At 34.5% G+C, this 20,249-nt stretch overlaps 2 pseudogenes; one reads left to right on the top strand and one right to left on the bottom strand.

The window, feature by feature from the left end:
* Positions 1 to 6,425: 6,425 nt before the first annotated feature.
* On the top strand, positions 6,426 to 18,674 carry LOC147789244 (rop guanine nucleotide exchange factor 7-like; annotated as a pseudogene).
* On the bottom strand, positions 10,455 to 16,133 carry LOC147789245 (uncharacterized; annotated as a pseudogene).
* Positions 18,675 to 20,249: the final 1,575 nt, after the last annotated feature.

Below are 20,249 nucleotides of genomic sequence, written 5' to 3'. Positions count from 1 at the left end.
ATCATAATTTATATTTTTATGATATTTTAGAGTCTTACAGTTTTATCAATGTCATTGATCGCTTATGGATGTATATAATAAAATGATGTAAATTTCACCCGAATAAATGTAAGTATACACGGTTACAAATAACAAGTAATAAGTAAATTATTGATTCCACCCAGAACCTATCTTTTTTGTTAGTCTTATAATTAGAAATGAAGTGAGTTTTTGGGTAGCATTCAAATGGTGCTGGTCATTTTAAACTAATTAAACCAAATTAACGAGAGTGCTACTATTGTCGAAAAACAGAAAATGATAAGAAAATCAACAATAATAAGGATGATTTTGCTGAGAGAGATTAAATAGATAAGTTAGTTGAGTTTTGTGGTAGATTTTAGTTTCTTCTAATAGATTCTCAAGTCCACTCCCAAGGGTCATGCATGGTGATTACTTCCATAATCGTTTATTAATTTCTATTAACAAGACTCTAGGAGAAGAATTAAACATGATTTAATTGCTCCCTTTCTTCTCCCGAATAAGAAAACAACTATGTATGTAAAGTAGCTAATTAAACACACATGTAAATCACTACCAACCACTCTTTAATAAATTAAAATCATACTGTCAACATACTTAAACTACATAAAACTCTCTCGCTTCCCCTATAATGTTTAGCTCTCCATACAAACTGAATTAAACAGAAGAACCCATCTCAATCATATTAAATTTATAGATTAAGAAAAGAGCGTAAGAAATTAGAAATTTATCTACGTTTGTTGCGGTTCTTCAATGGAAGTTCCCCCCTTGAGCTCTCACACCACCTCTTTGCCCTAATCAATCATTCTTGGTCTTTTTTTTCTTCTGCTGTCAATAGCTCCTGGATTAGGGTTTTCTCTTCTTCTTCTCGAATGTCACAGCAGTTCACTGCAGTAGAGGTTGCTGCTATCTAATCCAAAAAATCTATTTTCTAAAGTGTGGCTCTCCTCTTTTTTTAGGTATCCTTTTCGTTTTATAATGTTTGTTTCTTCTCACTTGGGACTGAGTAAGGATAAAATCGTCCATCCAAGATGTTTTTAATTTGGAAGTCAATGACTTAGGTGGATTGGTGATGCAGATTAAAATTTCCATGTCATCCCCGAAAAGTTTGCTTTTCGTAATGCTTCAGCATTAGGGTCAGCAATTTATTTCCAAATTTGCAAGCAGTGTTGTTTCCAAATTTGCTACAGCATAATGGTTCAACATAAATGTTATGAAATTTTACCAAATAACTGAATTAAGTGTTCAATTAAGCTTGATTTGTGCAAATTAATGTTCTTTTCAAACCACAATTGACTATTTCATGTATACTAATTAGAACAAATGAAGCAATTAATGAGAAATTGTGAGTATGATTGCAAAATTAACTATAAAAAAATTTATATAACTCTACTTTTAGAGAGTTATCAGTCATGCATGAATAAGTGTCTTTCAATATAAGTAAAATATTTTTGTAGTACTTTTTATTTTTGTGATGTATAGTTTGTTTAAATTAATTATTTTTATTACTTTTTAATTTCAGAGTCTATCCTTATATTTTCCTTACTTGGAGGGTAACCAATGGCTAAAGTGTCAATATTTAATTGTCTTTAGTTCTATTTAGGATGTTACACTCTTACCTTGTTGTTGAATAATTTATTTTTCTGAATGATTATAGATTGATTTTAATTTGTTTGTGAACTTCTAATTTTTTTTTTTTTATCTAAGATTGTACCGAATGATTATGAATTTTGGATAAATAAAAGTTTTTTAAAAAATTAGTTTTTTTTTAAGAACCGGACAAACCAACCCGAATTTTTTAAAAAAATCCAACAATCCAACCAGAAAATAGAAGGTTGGATTGTGAAAATTTTCGGGTTGGGTTGGGTTACTGATCCAACTAACACAAACTTTTAGTTTGGTCTACAAAATTTCCTCAATCCAACAAAATCTGATTCATGTACACTCCTACTATTAAGCTTTCTTGGTCGTTCTTGTCATGGAGGTTGATTAGGTTCTTAGAGAGTCTAGGCTGTTTTTAAATCTCATTTCACATCTTAAGGACGTTCACGACTAACTCCTTAGGACTAATCCAATTTCTAAAAACAGTAAGGTCTAGACCTCTAATCGCCGCTCACGATCCTAGAGTGCTTGATCTACTGGAAATGTACTGACTTAAGCAACATCGAAACGACCTAGCTCTAGCGCCCTAATCTTAACATTGTTTACTCATGCATGCTATGTTAGGGAGAAAATTCTATCGATCACCTAAAGCACCGAATATATAATCTAATCATTCATGCAAACTCAATGGGGAGATAACATCCACAATCACATAGAACAAATATCACATCCCATCCCCATTCTAACAAAACGAAAGCATTAAAGTCAACCAGCATTCCAAATTTTCATCCTACGGGCAATTTCATAATTTTACATAACATACATAGCATTTTCATCTAAATTGTTGATCTACACTCTCAATCATGCATATTTTAGCCACATAAGATAGAATATACTCATATGCTGGCATGTCCTAGTGATCGCTACAAGTATTGTCTGTGCTATGATCACTTACTATGCTTAAATGTAACTTAACATGGAATTTTATAGTCTTAATTATACTATTGAGTGTAATATAATGATTGACCTAGTTGTATGCTTATTAATATTTTATGTTGCAAAATTTTATGCTTATGATGATATGTAATATGATGGGAGTTGCATAGTAAGTAGTAGACTTAAGAAAAATTATGATAAGGGGCTAAACCAAATGTAGCTGTAAAATGACTAAAATGTCCCTATAATTATGTACCGTTGACTTATGACCAAAATAACCTCTAAATTACATGAAATTTAATGAAGAGTTTTATTTCATAGTTTAAAGGGATTATATAAAGTTATAAGGCCATTGGAATATGTTGGAGATTTAAATCAAAATTTGGGTTAGTAAATGACAAATATCCCTAGGAGAATTCTAAAATGTTTTCAAGACGTTAAAATACTCAAAATACTATGAAAATTTATATGAGACTCATTTACAATATTAAGAGTAAGTATGAAAGATCTTAGGGAATTAGGACTATTATAAGTTGTCATGAAAATGTATTGTCATAACCATTTTGATTAATATTCTCATTTATTTTGGTTATTAACTCTCATTTATTTCATAACTATTTTGATTAATATGCTCATTTATTTTGTTTATTAACTCTCATTTAACTTAGTCATTTTGATTAATATTCTCATTTATTTTGTTCAGGTATGAGAATTAGTATTGCTATGTCTTTCTAAAGGCTTGTCTATCATTGTTTTGAGGTGTGGAGTCAAATGGAGTCATTGTCATTCTGTATTTGCCTAGAGGCAATTGGGGGAACTTTTGTTTAGAGACTTTGTACCGTGAAAGTGTGAGAGATACATTTGTAAACACTTTGGTTATAGTGATTGGCTACACTCGTGGATGCAGGAGAACTTCTCTCTCCGAACCAAGTAAATCTTTGTCTCTTTGTTTAATTTCTGTTTGTGGGTGTGAGTGTGATCGATCTTTGCTTCTGCTTCCGCTACAACAATTATGTTTCAGATCATTTTTTGTTGTGCTATTCCGCTACAACAATTGGTATCATAGCATTTTTTTGTTGTGGTATTATCGCACAACAAGTGGTATTAGAGCATTTTGGTTGTGGTATTCTGGGGTACAACAAGTGGTATCAAAGCTTGAGATTGTGGCATTTGGGGTATGGTGAAAGACTTAACCCTATCAACCACTAAACATGATCACACTCACCATCAATTATCGAAGATAAGTTTCTCATTGCAAGCATGCTTATTTATTCTTGGAAATCATATTTTTCAAGAATTGTAATTATCTCCATCAATTTGGATTTTGTTGCCATTGGTTGCTCAAATTAATCTTGAACTTGCACAACTCAATATAAAAACTGTTTTTTTGTATGAAAATTTGGAAGAAGAAATATATATGACACCGCCATTTGGTTTTTGAGTAGTTGTACAACAACACTTGGCATGTATATGGAAGAAATCTTTGTATGGGCTGTTGGTGATATTTGTTCTTGGAAATCATATTTCCAAGATTTGTGATAATCTCCATCCATTTAGATTTTGTTGACTTTGATTGCTCAATTTAATTTTGAGCTTGCACAACTTGATATGAAAAACTGTTTTCATATGGAGATTTGAAAGAAGAAATATACATGACAGCATCATTTGGTTGTCGAGTAGTTGTGCAACAAATCTTTGTATGAGTCGTTGGTTGTTTAATTTAATTTGGAACAAATCTTTGTATGAGTCGTTGGTTGTTTAATTTAATTTTGAGCTTGCATAACTTGGAATGAGAAACTATTTTCTTATATGGAGATTTGGGAAAATAAATATATATGACACAGCCCATTGATTTTCTAGTAGTTGGACAATAACATTTGATATATAGAATAAAGAAATTTGTGTATGGCTTGAAAATCATATTTTTAAGAATTTGATTGTCTCCCTCAAAATTATGAACTTGCACAACTTGGTATGAAAAACTGTTTTTTTGTATGGAGATTTGGAAGAAGAAATATTTATGACGCGTCATTTGATTTTGAGTAGTTGAGCAACAAATTTTGGTATATAGATTGAAGAAATCTTTGTATGATGTGAGGTATGTCCTTAACAAAGAGTTCTTAATTTGATATCTCTTGGTGTTTTGGATGCGAATGGTTATCGTATCACTTTGGAAGGAGAAAATTTGAAAGTAGCTCGTGGAACTTTAGTGGTAACTAGAGGGACTAGAAGAGGTTGCATATACTACCTTAATGGAACCACGATAATGGGGCATGCTACGGTGGTACATTCGAAAGAACAAGAATATCGAAACTATGACATATGCGACTCAGGTATGCGAGTAATTTGGATAAGCGTCGGTCCACTACTGGTTATCTGCCCACAATGACTGGTGAACCTATTTGTTGGCGTTTAATATTGCAATTTACTCTTGCATTTTTTACCACCAAAACACGGTATATGACAGTCACGATAGCTTTTAAAGAAGCTATTTAGATGCATGGTTTGGTTAATGACTTGAGTATTTCTCAGGAACACATAGATGTGTTTTATGATAGCCAGAGTGTTATTTGTTTGTCGTAGAACCAAGTCTATCATGCTCGTACCAAACATATTGATATCCGATTTCATTTTGTTCGAGAAATTATTAATGAAGGGAACATTTGTTTATTGAAAATTGGAATTGCTGATAATCCTGCAGATATGTTGATAAAGGTAGTTGCTCGTGAAAATTTTTGACATTGTTTGAATCTGGTGAATGTTGGAAGGAAGAAGTAACATGTTGATTTGGTGGCAATCAAACCAATTATCTGCTTTGGGTTCCGTTATCTACTTTGGGATATTTTGAAAAGGTAGAGATGGTTGTAAATTGTCATAAGATGTATTGCCATAACCATTTTGATTAATATTCTCATTTATTTTGGTTATTAACCCTCATTTAGTTTATAACCATTTTGATTAGTATTCTCATTTATTTGATTCTTGTATGAGAATAGTATTGTTATGTAAAGGCTTGTCTATTATTGTTTTGACTACCGGCAATTGGGAGGAAATTTTGTTGAGAGACTTTGTGGTGTGAGAGTGTGTGAAATACACTTGTAAACACTTTCATCATAGTGATTGGTTACCACCGGTGGATGTAGGAAAATTTCTTCTCTCCGAACCATGCAAATCTTTTGTTTACTTCCTGTTCGTGAGTTGTTCGTGCGATAGATCTTACTCTTGCTTCCGCTACAACAATTGAGTATCCACTACAAGAAATTGTTGTAAATTTAATAGCTATAAAAGCCTTGAAAAAACAAACCGTCCCAACCAAGTTTCATTTAGTGTTTTTTTTTTATTATTTATTTATCATTCCATTTTTATTTTGATGCTCCTTCCTTCAAGCTCTCTTGCCCATTTTTATTTTAATAACTTCGTTGTGTTTCTTCTTCTCTCAATACAAAATTTCAAAACCCTAAGCTTCAATTTGTTGACCATGTCACTACCAATGTAATCTCCAAACATCCATCCATGTCTAGTAATCGTCAAATATGATTTGTCACTCCTTCTGTCGATGAACTTTTGCTATGTGTTTTCAGTTTGAGGGAAATGCTGAGATGAACCAATATTTTTTTTGTTCAATTTTTTCATGCTTGACCTACTTCTTCTTTTTCTTTCATTTTTTATGGCTATCTTTCTATGTCTTTTAGCTTTAATAATGGTGGCCTTTGAACCCTATTTTCTTTGATTTGGCTTTATAGGTGTTGAAATCACCGTCCAAAATTTGCGGAAGGAAGGGCTTGGATTGATAAGGCTGCTAGTGGGTGGAGTCTAAGTGGGTTGCTTTGATTTTGTGCTATGACAGTGATTGAGGAGGGAAAATTGTAATGGAGGAGAGTGCAGTTAAAAAGAGCCAAAGAATTGGTCACATTGTGCCGCAAAATGAGACTTTTGGCCATTTGATTGAAGAACATGAACGTGAGAGTAGCTCGAGCTCTAAGTTTCTTACATCGAAGACCACAAGGCTTGAGAAGTACAGTCACAGTGGCTCTGAGGACTCATTTTCCCCTTCTTCATTGAGTTAGTCCACTCGAAAGCTAACAAACCCGATTGTATTAGACTTAATGTTTCTAATAATGAAGAAAAAAAACTACGTTGATAATACGAAGTTGGAGAAGAAAATATCTTCATCACCTAATTTTGACCCTCTTTCCTTTTTGGGGTTTCTTCATATAAACTATATTAATCTTTTAATGTTGTGTGAGGCTACAGAGATTGAGATGATGAAGGAAAGATTTTCTAAATGGCAGCCAGGAGAGATAAGTGGAAATGGGGTTTGTACAACACTCGCTATATCAAATGCCATTAAAAAATTTTGTGGTATGCTTTATCTCTTTTCCACTCCGTGCCTAATATTCTATCTAGGAGTGTAATGTTGATTTCCTTCCTCATTGTTTTGTTATAGGCACTCTATTTAGACAATTGTAGCGATTAGAACCTATTCTACAAGAGAAGAAAGTGTGGCGGCGAAGGGAGATGGATTGGCTTCTTTGTGTTAGCGATCACAGTGTCGAGTTGACGCCTACTTGGCAGACATTTCCTAATGGAAGCAAACTTGAGGTACTACATAACTTCAAACGAGCTCTTTATCGCAGTATGAGTTTTATTTTTTAAGCATGACGTTTACGCTGATGGTGTTAATATAACACATGCGGAAGCAGTTTGGATCTTAGGCACTTTTAGAACATCAATTATAGTAAATAACTAACATGTTCATAAGTATTAAAACTTAACGAGTTTAGATACTAACCTTTTGTAGTTCAAACTCCTTTTTCCTCACGAACCGATTTCGAACCACCACTAGTGTCTTCTCCACTATCCTCCGGCCTTAGAACGGGATTGTGGAATCCGGTGAGTGACTAAACTTCGGAGGGATTTTGTATATGTGAAGAGAGTGTTTGTGAGGGGTTTTTCTCAAGGTTTTTCACCAAGAAGGAGAAGACCTTCCATGTACCATGATCACTCTATTTAAAGAGTCGTGTTTGCATGTTCATGCAAATTTGAGATCACCAAATTTTGACACTTAAAATTCCACTCAAATGTTTGGGATTATGTGGCAAGCATGCATGTTTGAGTTAACCAAATTTTGACCCTCAAAATTCCACTCAAACTTGTGGGATTTATTTGGCAAGCATGCAAGTTTGGTTGAACCAAATTTTGACACCTCAAAATTCCACTAACATGGAATTTTCCATTAAAGTCAACATTTTGACTTTCTTCATTTTAATTCAACAATTAATTTGAATAATGAATTTCAAATTAAAGTAAATTAATTAAACTATTTAATATTAATTCAAATGCCAATCCCAATCAATTCCGACACATAATTGATTAAGATATTTAAATCTTATTTAAATATATCAGATTCTCTCTTTTTGTTAAATTCGTAAATAAAACAAAAATGCGGTTAAATATATCGAATATATGTAGCGCATATTTCCTAATTTGAATTCGAACACTTCGAACTCACTCGTCACACTGTTCTATGGTTTAGTCCGATATGAGCTAGTAGAGGAACCTAATGGACCTATAGATCATGGGCTCCAACGATCCAAGATTAACCGGTTAAACTCATTAACCTTGTTAACCAACATTCGTTAACTACTAGGACACTCCACTATAGCTTAGTAGTTGTACTCCCCTCACTATAGATATATTTCTGTCCATTTGATATAACCATGATTAGTAAGTCGATCATTCACAGGTTGTTCGTAACTAGAGCTGGGTCAATTTACCGTTTTACCCCTAAAGTTACTTCTTGTTCCTTATGTCTCACTGATCCTCTAATGAACAATTGGTTTGTGGTCCAACCAATAAACCGAATCCCTCTCACGCTAATGAGAGGGTGGGGCCCCTTGTTCAAGACCTGGAGTCAGTGCTTAAGGGAACTACCTCTCTTCTATCCCTAAAAGTGGGTAGGAGTGAATTCCATCTTGCACCCCACGTCCCCAGCCATTCACCCACTGAAATGGGAGGCCTATTGAGTCGGCGAACTAGAGCCACTCTCACCCATGCAAATCTAAGGATAATTTCGAATAAACAGGAGTTCATGGTTAGCTCAGGATTAAAACTGAGTTACCTAGGTTATCGAATGAAAAGAAAATCAGTCTCAACAGTAAACGACATTATAAAGTGAGAGTGGTTTTCTTCATGGTCCGATCTTATGCAATACTCATTGCATAGGACGCCCCCACTCACATGTCTTCACATGTACAATTTAGTGATCACATTGTTTATATCATATACAAAAGTGGGCCGCATTCATAGTGTCCCCAGAATAAGGTACTCAGCCTTATCCTTATACTATAGATCATTTTGACTATATATACTTGAACTTGATCCACTCTTATGTCTCTACATATAGTTCAAGTAATCATACTATAGCCAGAGTGTTCTTAGTTTATTGGATTTAGATTAATGATCGTGAAGTTCACTTTATTCAATAACAATCTTTACTGAATAAACTAACAATAATAACTTAATTGAAAATAGAATATGTTTTTGTTTACAAACTATGAGTTTTAGGACATATAACCCAACATAAATAGAACAGGCAATCCTAACAGGCATATGCCTGTTAGGATTGCCTGTTCTATTTATTTTGCCTTCCATACGATTACCTTCGTAGCTTTATTTGTATAACTAAATGTCAATATTATTGAGAATGCAATATGAATACATTCATATATAAACATTAAAAATATATAATGTATGCATTTGTAATTGGTTGAATCTTTGATTTAATATGTTATAAGTAAATTTCTACGAATACTAAAAGCTTCTCCATCAATTCTCAAAAGCTTCAACAATCAAATCTCTCTTTTCGGTTCTATGTTTGAATTGAATTTTTTTATGTTTGAGTTGGATTTTTTTGTTCAATACAATCAAAGAACGAGACTACATCCAGAATGTGAAAATGGGAGAGTTTATATAATTGGGTATTTGTAAAGCATCAATTTTTTATGGGATTTTTTATGACCCTTCAGGTTATGGCGCGTAGACCACCCTTGAATCTTTATGTTAATCTTCCTGCTCTTCAAAAACGGGACAACATGCTTCTTTTTATGTTAATCTTCCTGCTCTTCAAAAACGGGACAACATGCTTCTTGTATGATCACCAATGTTCACTTGTCTCTGTGTTACAATCACTTCAGATCTGTTTTGAATTTGGTAAAATAAACTTTCACTACAACAAACAATAAGTACGATAGCTTACGAAAAATGTTGTCGTAGATTTTTTATAGCCAGTCCATGTTATTAAAAGTCCGAGACTTTTTATAGCGTTTTTTTTTATAGCTATAATGGATGCTATAATATAGTATGAATCTATAACTTATATTAGTTGCCAGGAAAACATTTTATAGCAATTTTTATTAAGCTATAATATGTTTAATATAGCTAAAATAGTATGTTATCTTTAACCTATAGTAGCATTTTTACCTTTTGGTCATTTCTATACCAGTAAAGATATTTTATAACACATTAAATACAAAGAAAAATATTCATTCTTAATTCTAGTTTCATGATTTACTTACACATTAGAAAATAAAGAAGTTTCAATTATGTAAGATAAAGTTTTTGCCGGTACAAAAAAACATAAAAACATAAAGTAGTTCATAAAATACAAAATTCACCAAGTTTGGCTTTAAGTTTATCATGTAGATAGAGTGTCATCTTCAAATTCATCCTTGGCATGAATAAGGCTTGGCATGAATAAGGCTTGGCATGAATAAGGCATGCATCACTATATTCCCCTATATAAATATACAAAATATATATGAATATATGATTATGTGAACGTTTTAATTAACTATGAAAAAATTATTTCATTAATTTAAATAAATAAACTTTATAAATTATATACCGATAATCACTTTGTCGAATGGCCAAGCAACTGTACTACCCACAACTTATTCAATACATGTCATTTCTGATGTAGGCCGCCACAAATAGGCATTGCATTTCCTTGGTATATCAACTCACACTCTAATAGCATGCGGTCTAATAAGGATGTGATGAACAAGAGCAATTGGATCATTAGAAGACCACCACCACATATGCTCAATCTTATGATAAGTAATTATTTGTTTGTTCAACCGCTCATACCAATAAGAAACCACTTCAACCGCCCCTTTCACATACTTCATAAACAAAGGATATCAATAAACATAATACTTGCAAACTTAAAAATAAGTAATTTTCAAACAAGTTTAACATACGAGTGTCTCAGCAACTTGTGAAGTCACCAGTTGTCCATCCTTCTTTGTGTGAGCCTTTGTCCATAACATAATCTTTGAGATCGAAGTTGGATCCGAAGAACTTTTCTTCTGCAAAATGAAATAAATATACTAAATTCACACATATAACATGAGAGTAGAATAAAACTACAATATTGATATTTACCATCTCTTCAGCCAGACCGGCATATCCTTTCCTACTACATGTATGTGGGAGTTGTCTCTTCTTCATGGCTTTAAACTTTTCACTTTTCTCCTCAAGAAGACAACATATGTTTTTGTTATATCAAAGTATATAATAATTTCAAAAATATCATAGGTAAGTTTTTTTCCATATATAAATATTCATTACCATGAAATTTGCACTAGTTTTTTCTTTGACAAAGTCCATCCAATCATTACCGATTGCAAATTATCTTACATAAGTTCTTTTGTTGGGCATTGGGAATTTGTTTTACCATCAGAGATTTTCCAGCCCTCCATAATCTAACCATCTACCCATTTGTTGAAAAATAAACTTTTTCTACCAATCGTTGTTCATAATGTACCTTGACTGAAGAACCAAATGGTTAGTGTTAGATTGAATGGCACGATGACCTATATGGGTCACGACCTCATGTATTTATAGATGTGTATAATGAAGATTACATTCCAAATCTATGATTTGATAACAAATCATGAAATCATAGATTTGGTAACAACTAGTAAATCTTAAATTATTTTAGTATATACAGTTATGATCTATTTTAGGTTTAACACCCCCCTCAATCTGGATGATTTACTACTAAGTTCAGATTGCGCCTAAAATAGCTAAAAGAAGGAGCTGGCAGTGGCTTTGTCATGATATCGGCGAGCTGATCCTTGGAAGATATGAGTCGAACATCAAGCTGACGAGTCGATACTCGTTCACGAACGAAGTGATAATCAACCTCAACATGCTTCGTCCGTCGATGAAAGATTGGATTGGCGGATAGGTAGGTGGCACCAATGTTGTCACACCATAGGCTAGGCGCTCGCGCTTGCGAGATCCCGAGCTCACGCAAGAGGACTTGGATCCAAATTAATTCGGCAGTGGCATCAGCAACCACCTTATATTCGGCTTTCGTACTAGAACGAGAAACTGTCGATTGTTTCCTCGAACTCCAAGAGATAAGATTGCCACCAAAGAAGATCACGTAGCCTCCAGTGCTTCGACGATCATCAGGATTCCCAGCCCAATCAGCATCTGAAAAGGCACTCAACAAATCAGTGCTGGACTTTGTAAGACACAAACCCATATCAATAGTGCCATGTAGATAACGGAGAATTCGTTTGACTGCCGCCCAATGTATAGAAGTCAGAGAGGACATGAACTGACACACTCTGTTGACACAAAAGGATATATCAGGACGTGTCAGAGACAAATATTGGAGAGCACCAACGACACTTCGATAGCGAGTAGTATCCTCAGGTGAGAGCTTTTCACCACCATTCAATAACAACTTCTCACTGGGAAGCATAGGTGTGGCCATACCTTTGGAGGTGAGCATATTGGTTCTGGCTAATAAATCTCGAATGTATTTATGTTGTGTCAGAATAAGTCCACTAGAAGTATGGCGGACCTCAATCCCAAGAAAATAACTCAAAATACCAAGATCCTTGACGGCAAAATCATCCTGAAGTTGTGTAAGAAGTTTCTCAGTAGCCGTAGAAGATGAGCTGATGATAATAATGTCATCAACGTAGATGAGGATATACATCTGAATGCCCGTTTTGTTAAAAATGAAAAGAGAGACATCAGCCTTTGAAGGTGTAAAATCCAGCTGTAATAGTTTGGAGCTAAGGCGAGAAAACCAGGCACGCGGAGCTTGTTTAAGGCCATAAAGCGACTTATCCAGCTTGCAGAGATAACCAGGGTGTTGAGAATCCACAAATCCAGGGGGCTGCTTCATATAAACATCTTCATTAAGAAAGCCATGAAGAAAAGCATTTTGAATATCAATCTGCCGAATAGCCCAACCACGAGAAATAGCAAGAGATAATAAGAGTCGAATGGTAGTGGGCTTAACAACTGGACTAAAGGTATCATCATAATCAACGCCATACTGCTGTTTAAAACCTTTAGCAACCAGGCGTGCTTTGTAGCGATCAATAGAGCCATCTGGCTTTTGCTTGAGTTTGAAAACCCATTTGCAATCAATAACGTTAAGACCAGCACGAGGAGGAACTAAGTGCCATGTCTTATTTTTTTGAAGTGCCTGAAATTCATCATTCATTGCCTGACGCCAGAGGGGATGCTCTATAGCAGTAATATGTGAAGTAGGTTCAGAGGCAGAAGACCGAGCTACAAGATATGTTACTGTTCCATCTGTACGCACCTTGGGTTTCTTGATATTGTGCTTCAATCGAGTAACATACAGATGAGTAGTAGGTGCAGGATCCACATTTGAGGGGACGGCCGTATCAGCCGTTGCGAGGGGAGCAACCGATGCTACAGCAGTTGGTTGACCAGCGGTCGAGGATTCGACCGGGCATTATGCAATATCATCTGCTGGCGGAGGAGCCGAGACCTCAATCATTGGCGGAACAACCAACGCCGATTCGCATGGCAGCGACGCGGAGGATTGTTGCGGCAATTCCGAAGCTGATGTAGACACCAAATTTTCTGCATCCAAAGAGTTAGTAGGCCCAGGCATATGCATGTGATCATTCTCCAAATTAGTACTGCTATTACCCAAATGCAAGGTGCACAAATCAGGGGCATGATGCGTCGACTGCATGGTTGGGGAAGAATTAGGTGGGGCTCTCTTGAATGGAAAAACATTTTCATCAAATATGACATCTCTAGACATATAGACACAACCAGAATCGGTGTCAAGACACTTATACCCTTTATGTGAAGAACTGTAGCCTAGAAAGACACATTCCTTCGATTGAAAAGAGAGCTTTTGTTTGTTATAAGGACGAAGATGAGGCCAACAAGCACACCCAAATTTTTTTAATAAGGAGTAATTTGGTGGGGTATGAAAAAGAAGCTCTAAGGGGCATTTTTCATCGATGACACGAGTAGGAAGACGATTGATGAAATATGTGGCTGTAAGAAACGCGTCGTCCCAAAATTTAATAGGTACATGAGCATGAGCTAGAAGGGCTAGGCCAGTTTCAACAATATGACGGTGCTTGCGTTCAGCAGACCCATTTTGTTGATGTGTGTGAGGGCACAAAACACGATGACCAATTCCAAGGGAACGAAAAAATGTGTTATGAATTTTCTGATATTCCCCACCCCAATCAGATTGGACCCACTTGATTTTAGTATCTAGGAGACGCTCAACATGAGCTTGGAATTGTAAAAATATACGAGGAGCTTCTGTACGATCATGCATCAAATAGATCCACGAAAATTTACTGAAATCATCAATGAAACTAATATAATATTTAAAACCCCCAACAGATGGAGGTGCAGGGCCCCAAACATCCGAAAAAATAAGTTCCAAAGGTGACGAAGACCTGTGGGAAGAACTAGTATATGGTAATTGATGACTCTTTGCTAACTGACACGCATTACAAACGGACAAAGATGACTCACTAGCACACGAAATATTATTTAGACGCAAAATAGATTTTACTACTTGAGATGAAGGATGTCCAAGACGTGCATGCCATTGGGCGTGAGTAGTAGATCTACTCACCAAGGCGTGCTTGAGATTATCGACATCGGATGGCTTAATAGGATAAAGACTAGATTCACACCTCCCATTTAGGAGACTTTTCCTCGACTGTCGATCCTTTATAGAAAAATGCCAAGGATGGAATTCAAAAAATACGTCATTATCACGAGAAAATTTATGAACGGAAAGAAGATGTTTAGAAATTTCAGGCACATGCAAAATATTACGCAACGCAAGAGGACGAGTAGCAGTATTAATTAGAGAATGACCAGTATGCAAAACACGCAAACCTACTCCATTGCCGACTTGAACTTGTTCACCTCCATGATAACGTTCACGCACAGCGAGACGATCCAGGTCACTGGTGATATGGTCCTAGCGCCTGTGTCGCTGTACCAATTTGGGTCAATCTTGTAAGAGGAAGTAGCCGCCAGTGCCGTAGGAGGAGCAGAAGAAGGTTCATCTTGATAGGACTCATCCATCCTATGCCAGCAGCGTATAACAGTATGCCCCACTTTGCCGCAGATCTGGCAGGAAGGACGAGCAGAAGGGCCACGACGATCACCAGCATTGCAAAAATAATTTACAGCAGATTGATCTCGTTTCTTGGACGTGGCGAGCTCAACACGAATCTGAGTAGTGCGAGCACGAGTTGACGATGAAAACATCCGCTGCAGGGTATCCCACGCCTCCTTGGACGTAGTAGCGGCAACCACATCATGAAGAATCTCCTCAGACATGGAGGAGAGAAGGCCGCTAAGGACTTGTTGATCCTGATCATACCACTGATTATAGGCCGGATTAGAGACCAGCTCAGCACCAGCAGCAGTTGAGGAAGGGACCAGCTTGGCAGGTGCAACATTGGTGCCATCGAGGTAGCCCAGAAGCTTCGTACTCCGTAGGTAGGGGAGGAGCTGGGCATGCCATATGATGAAATTGTTTTTAGTTAGACGAATTGTGACAACATGGTGTAGAGGGATTGGGCCAAAAGTCGCCATGGTAGTTGAGACGGTGTTGGAGATGGTGGATGGAGAGGAGGAAGAAGACATGGTAGACATTTAAAAAATAAACCTTGGCTCTGATACCATGTTAGATTGAATGGCACGATGACCTATATAGGTCACGACCTCATGTATTTATAGATGTGTATAATGAAGATTACATTCCAAATCTATGATTTGATAACCAACTCTGAATTCATAGATTTGGTAACAAACCCTTCAAATCATTGATTTGGCAACCACGAGTAAATCTTAGATTATTTTAGTATATACAGTTATGATCTATTTTAGGTTTAACAGTTAGAAGTAATATTATACAAATGATTAAAACTAGATAAATGAATTAAAATAACTTCATACCTAGATAGACTTCCATAACACTAATTTTAGTCTTGTAGGTAATTTCTTCCAATTCTCTAACGTACAACCTCCCTTACGAGTGGACCAAGAAAAGAAGCCACTTTTTATCAATCAACTCCCATGCAACAGAATCAGCTAGATGTCGAATCTTTCCATCAGTACTTTTATTTGGGAATGCCATCGTAAACTTTCACCCATTTCATATATTTTAAACATTCGTTAAGTCGCAGAATGATAGGAAAGTATCTTAATACTTTAGCAAGTATACCTTGCTTGATTGCATTCATTTGTCTATCAACCTTCCACCTTGAAATATTACATTGATGATAACTTTCTAACTTTTCTTTCTCATTTCTAAATAGACAACAATCGTTGACACATGCATGGATTTTTTGGTAGCCTAAGTCAAATTCCTTGAACAATTTTCGAACTTCATAAATAATTTTGGAATGATATTATCAATTGGAAGCATGTCATACAAAAGTTCCAGAAGGCTTGTGAAACTAGCATCTGACCAACCATGTCTTAAGTTTATACAATGCCACAACTGCTGATATCTTTGTATATTTTGTATATCTTATGTACAATGGAGTGTTTGCCTCTTGGATATTGTGAGAAATATTTTTGTCTTTCGTTGATGTAAAAGAATCTTCTTGTCCTCCTCTCTAATATATGTGCTCTTATATAAGATGGTTGCTTCCAACATAAGAGCATCATCGACTTCTTTTTCAACATCATCCTCCTCACATACTTCTCCATGATGATACCAAACATTATATATAAGGTCCATTCCCTTAATGATTAGGTGTTCATATATGGTTTGGATATCATAATGTCTCATATTCCTACCCTCTTTACATGGACATAGAAACTTTTTGGCATCCGGCTTCCTTTTCTTCATTTCTTGTAGAAATTTCCATGCTCCTTCCATGTACTCATCGGTAGCACTATTAGATAAAGTCAATTTTGGTAAGTATATGTGTCTTAAAAATAAAGTGTATTGATACTTATATTCTCATACTGATTCAAATACAACTAGTCTTTGTTGAACATTTTGAAAGCTCTGGTATGCTTAATAGGATGATCAATTGGACCGTCGAGAACTTGGTTCACAATCACTATTTAAGAAAAGAAGATATCGATAACTCTGGTATATTTGTATTATCTTTAAAGTTGGAGCATAATATATATATATATATATATATATATATATATATATATATATATATATATATATATATAATGATAATAAAGAGCCACCAAAGGTAAAAACTTAGTGTAACAAGTACATTCAAATCTTTCTAAAAATAAGACGAGAATAAGTAACTTACAGTTAGTTATCTGTTCAACACCTTTAATCTCAATCAGTTGGCTAAATCTTAAACCACCATTTGCTGGCACTTTGTCTAATGCCTTGTAATGGACTAATCAAACAAATAAAAAAAAAAAATCCATAAGCAAGGCAAAATTAAAATAATGAAAACAAATTAAGTCGCTCAAATTGAATTATTTTTCTAATTTTCATAATTATCTTGCAAGATTCAATATATTCTCATAATTATTTTATCCAAATTTTAATACAAATTTTATAATATATAATTCTCCTAAAAAAATCACACATACTCTTAAAAGGTTACTTATTCTAGTAGAAATTTCACTCATGTATCACTAGAAAGCTACAAATACTTTCCTTGCAAGAACATATATATATATTTTTGTAGCAGAATAATATTTATTCAGTAGGGTCATTGAAATGTTAAATCATTGATGGAGTAGTGTGTGTTTATCTGTTGCAAAATGTGTTTTTTCCCTTAAAATGTTGCTTACTCTAGTGGATGTGGACTAAAAAGTCATAGCAATAACAAAAAATTTCACCAGCAAAAACAAAAATTTCACGAGCAAAAAAATTTCAATATGGAGTATGTGTTTATATACATGAGTAGGGTCATTGCAGTAGCAAAAAAAAAAAAAAAAAAAAAAAAAAACTCACTCATACACATACATCACTAGATTGAGAGGAAAAATTACTATAAACCCCTCAATCCCCAATCCAAACCTCATAATACTAAACAAAATCTAAAAAAAAGAAGCAGGTAGAGAGAGAGGGGATGAAAACGAGATGGGCATAAGATTTTATATTAACTCATACCTAAGAACCTATTCACTGCTTGTGCTTGTGGAGATATAGGGAGAGTGATTTTTGCCAAATTGCTGACAACCCAAATAGGTGGGAGAGAGTTGCAAGGGAGAGAGTTGTTTTGTTGAGATAGTCTTGCCCAAATAGGTGGGAGTTGTTTTGCTGAGATAGTCTTGCCCAAATAGGTGGGAGAGAGTTGCAAGGGAGAGTTGTTCTCTTATTATCATAGATTTTAGGGTTTCAATGGGGCTTTTCCAATTTCTTTTCTTTCCCTCCTTTTTCTCTTTCCTACTTTATTTAATTTTAACTTTGAGCGTTTTCTCATCTTTAGCCTTTTTTTTTTTTTTTCTCGTCCTTTTAATTGCATTAAATAAAAAATGCTATCTTTAAAACTCTATCAAAAACCTTCATTCTTGTAGTGTTTCTACACGAAATGTTAGATAATTTTGAAGTTTGTGAGTTCGAGTATGTTGATCAACGAATACTGGGCCCCAAGACTAATGGGTCTTCCTCTTTCCATAGAGTGCTACAGCGTTAAGAAGAAAAATAATGGCTTCCCATGTCTCGAGTTCCTTCTTATGGTCTCTAGGAAGACTCAAGAAGGCAACTGCAACACAAGCGTAAGAGCACAAACCATATATTCAAAAAGTTACCTATGATGTTTTTGAAATTATTATATACTCTGTTATAACAAAAACTTATGTTGTCTTATTGAGTAGTTGAAAAGTGAAAAGTTTAAAGCCATGAAGAAAAGACAACTCCCTCATACGTGTAGTATGAAAGGGTATGCTCATTTGGATTAAGAGATGGTAAATATCAATATTACTGTAGTTTTATTCAATTCTCATATTGTATTTGTGAATTTAGTATATTTATTTCGTTTTACAGTAGAAAAGTTCTTCGGATCAAACTTCGATCTCAAGGATTATATTATGGACAAAGGCTCATACAAAGAAGGATAGACAACAAGTGAATGCACAAGTTGTTGGGACACTGGCATGTCTTTTATTTTATTATGTTCATAAAAGGTTGTGATGTTCTAGATTGTACCATTTCTTAGTTCAATTATTATGTTAGAGATCTATTCAATTAAGTGGTTTATTATGGGCGGTTAAAGTGGTTTTTTATTGGTATGAGCGTGTTAAGCAAACAAATGATTTTATTAGGATATTTTGCTTATAGCATGTGAAACATGTGTGGGAGGGTGGGGGAGTGGGAGTGGGAGTGGGAGGGATGAAAATTTTAGAAAAAAATATTTGATTTGATTCTTTTTTCATATAATATGTGTTAAATTTGTTTAAAAATGACTTAATCTTATTGGATGTGTGAAAAGTTTGGAAGTATTGTATTTGTTGATATATAATGTATTTGAAATAGGTGGTGAAATGGTTTTTTATTGGTACGAGCACATTGAACAAACAACTGACTTTGTTAAGATGTTTTTGATCATGTAAGATGGGTGAAACAATGGTGGAAAGTTGACATTTCTTATATGTAAGAATTGCATTATGTATTTGGTATATTTTATTGGTAGGAGCGCATTGAACAAGCCGAGGTTGAGACAATAATTTTATCTAATAATATTGTTGATGATACCTTGAGTAAAGTTCTTGGTCTTGATCATGGGCATGTAAGTGGATTTAGATGTGAAGTGACTCATTCAAAATTATCTTGCTTGTCTCAAAGGATCAATTTGAATATGACACCTTATCTCCGTATCAACTTCATCAAAACTAGTGAATTTTGTATTTTGTGAACTATTTTGGTACTTATATTCAACAAAGACTTTATCTTACCTCGTTTAAACAACTTCTTTATTTTGTAATGTGTAATACATTGTGAAATTTCAATTAAGAATATAAAATTTTTAGTATTCAATGCGTTATAAAATATCATTCTATGTATGTGACTTTCAAATTTAGTCAAGAGTAGATTACTCGAGGAAAAAAAATATACCTTATGCAACAATGATCAAGAGGTAACGAAATTTAGGTAGCAAAAAATAAATTCTATCAAATGTGCATTACGATAATTATAATAATTATAAATTATTAAATAATATTGTTATAACATAAATTGAAGTTATAAATCACTGAAAGAATGATATTATCAGTTAAAAGATAACACATTATTTTAGCCGTATTAAACATATTATAACTTAATAAAAAAATTCTATAAAATGTTTTCATAACAACACATCTAAGATATTGCTTCATACTCTATTATAGCATCAATTATAGTTATAAAAAATCTTAGACTTTTAATA

Source organism: Cucurbita pepo, chromosome 15, assembly GCF_057944985.1.
Source record: "Cucurbita pepo subsp. pepo isolate OVF chromosome 15, ASM5794498v1, whole genome shotgun sequence".
Lineage (NCBI taxonomy): Eukaryota > Viridiplantae > Streptophyta > Magnoliopsida > Cucurbitales > Cucurbitaceae > Cucurbita > Cucurbita pepo.
This window is presented reverse-complemented; position numbering and strand designations above follow the sequence as displayed.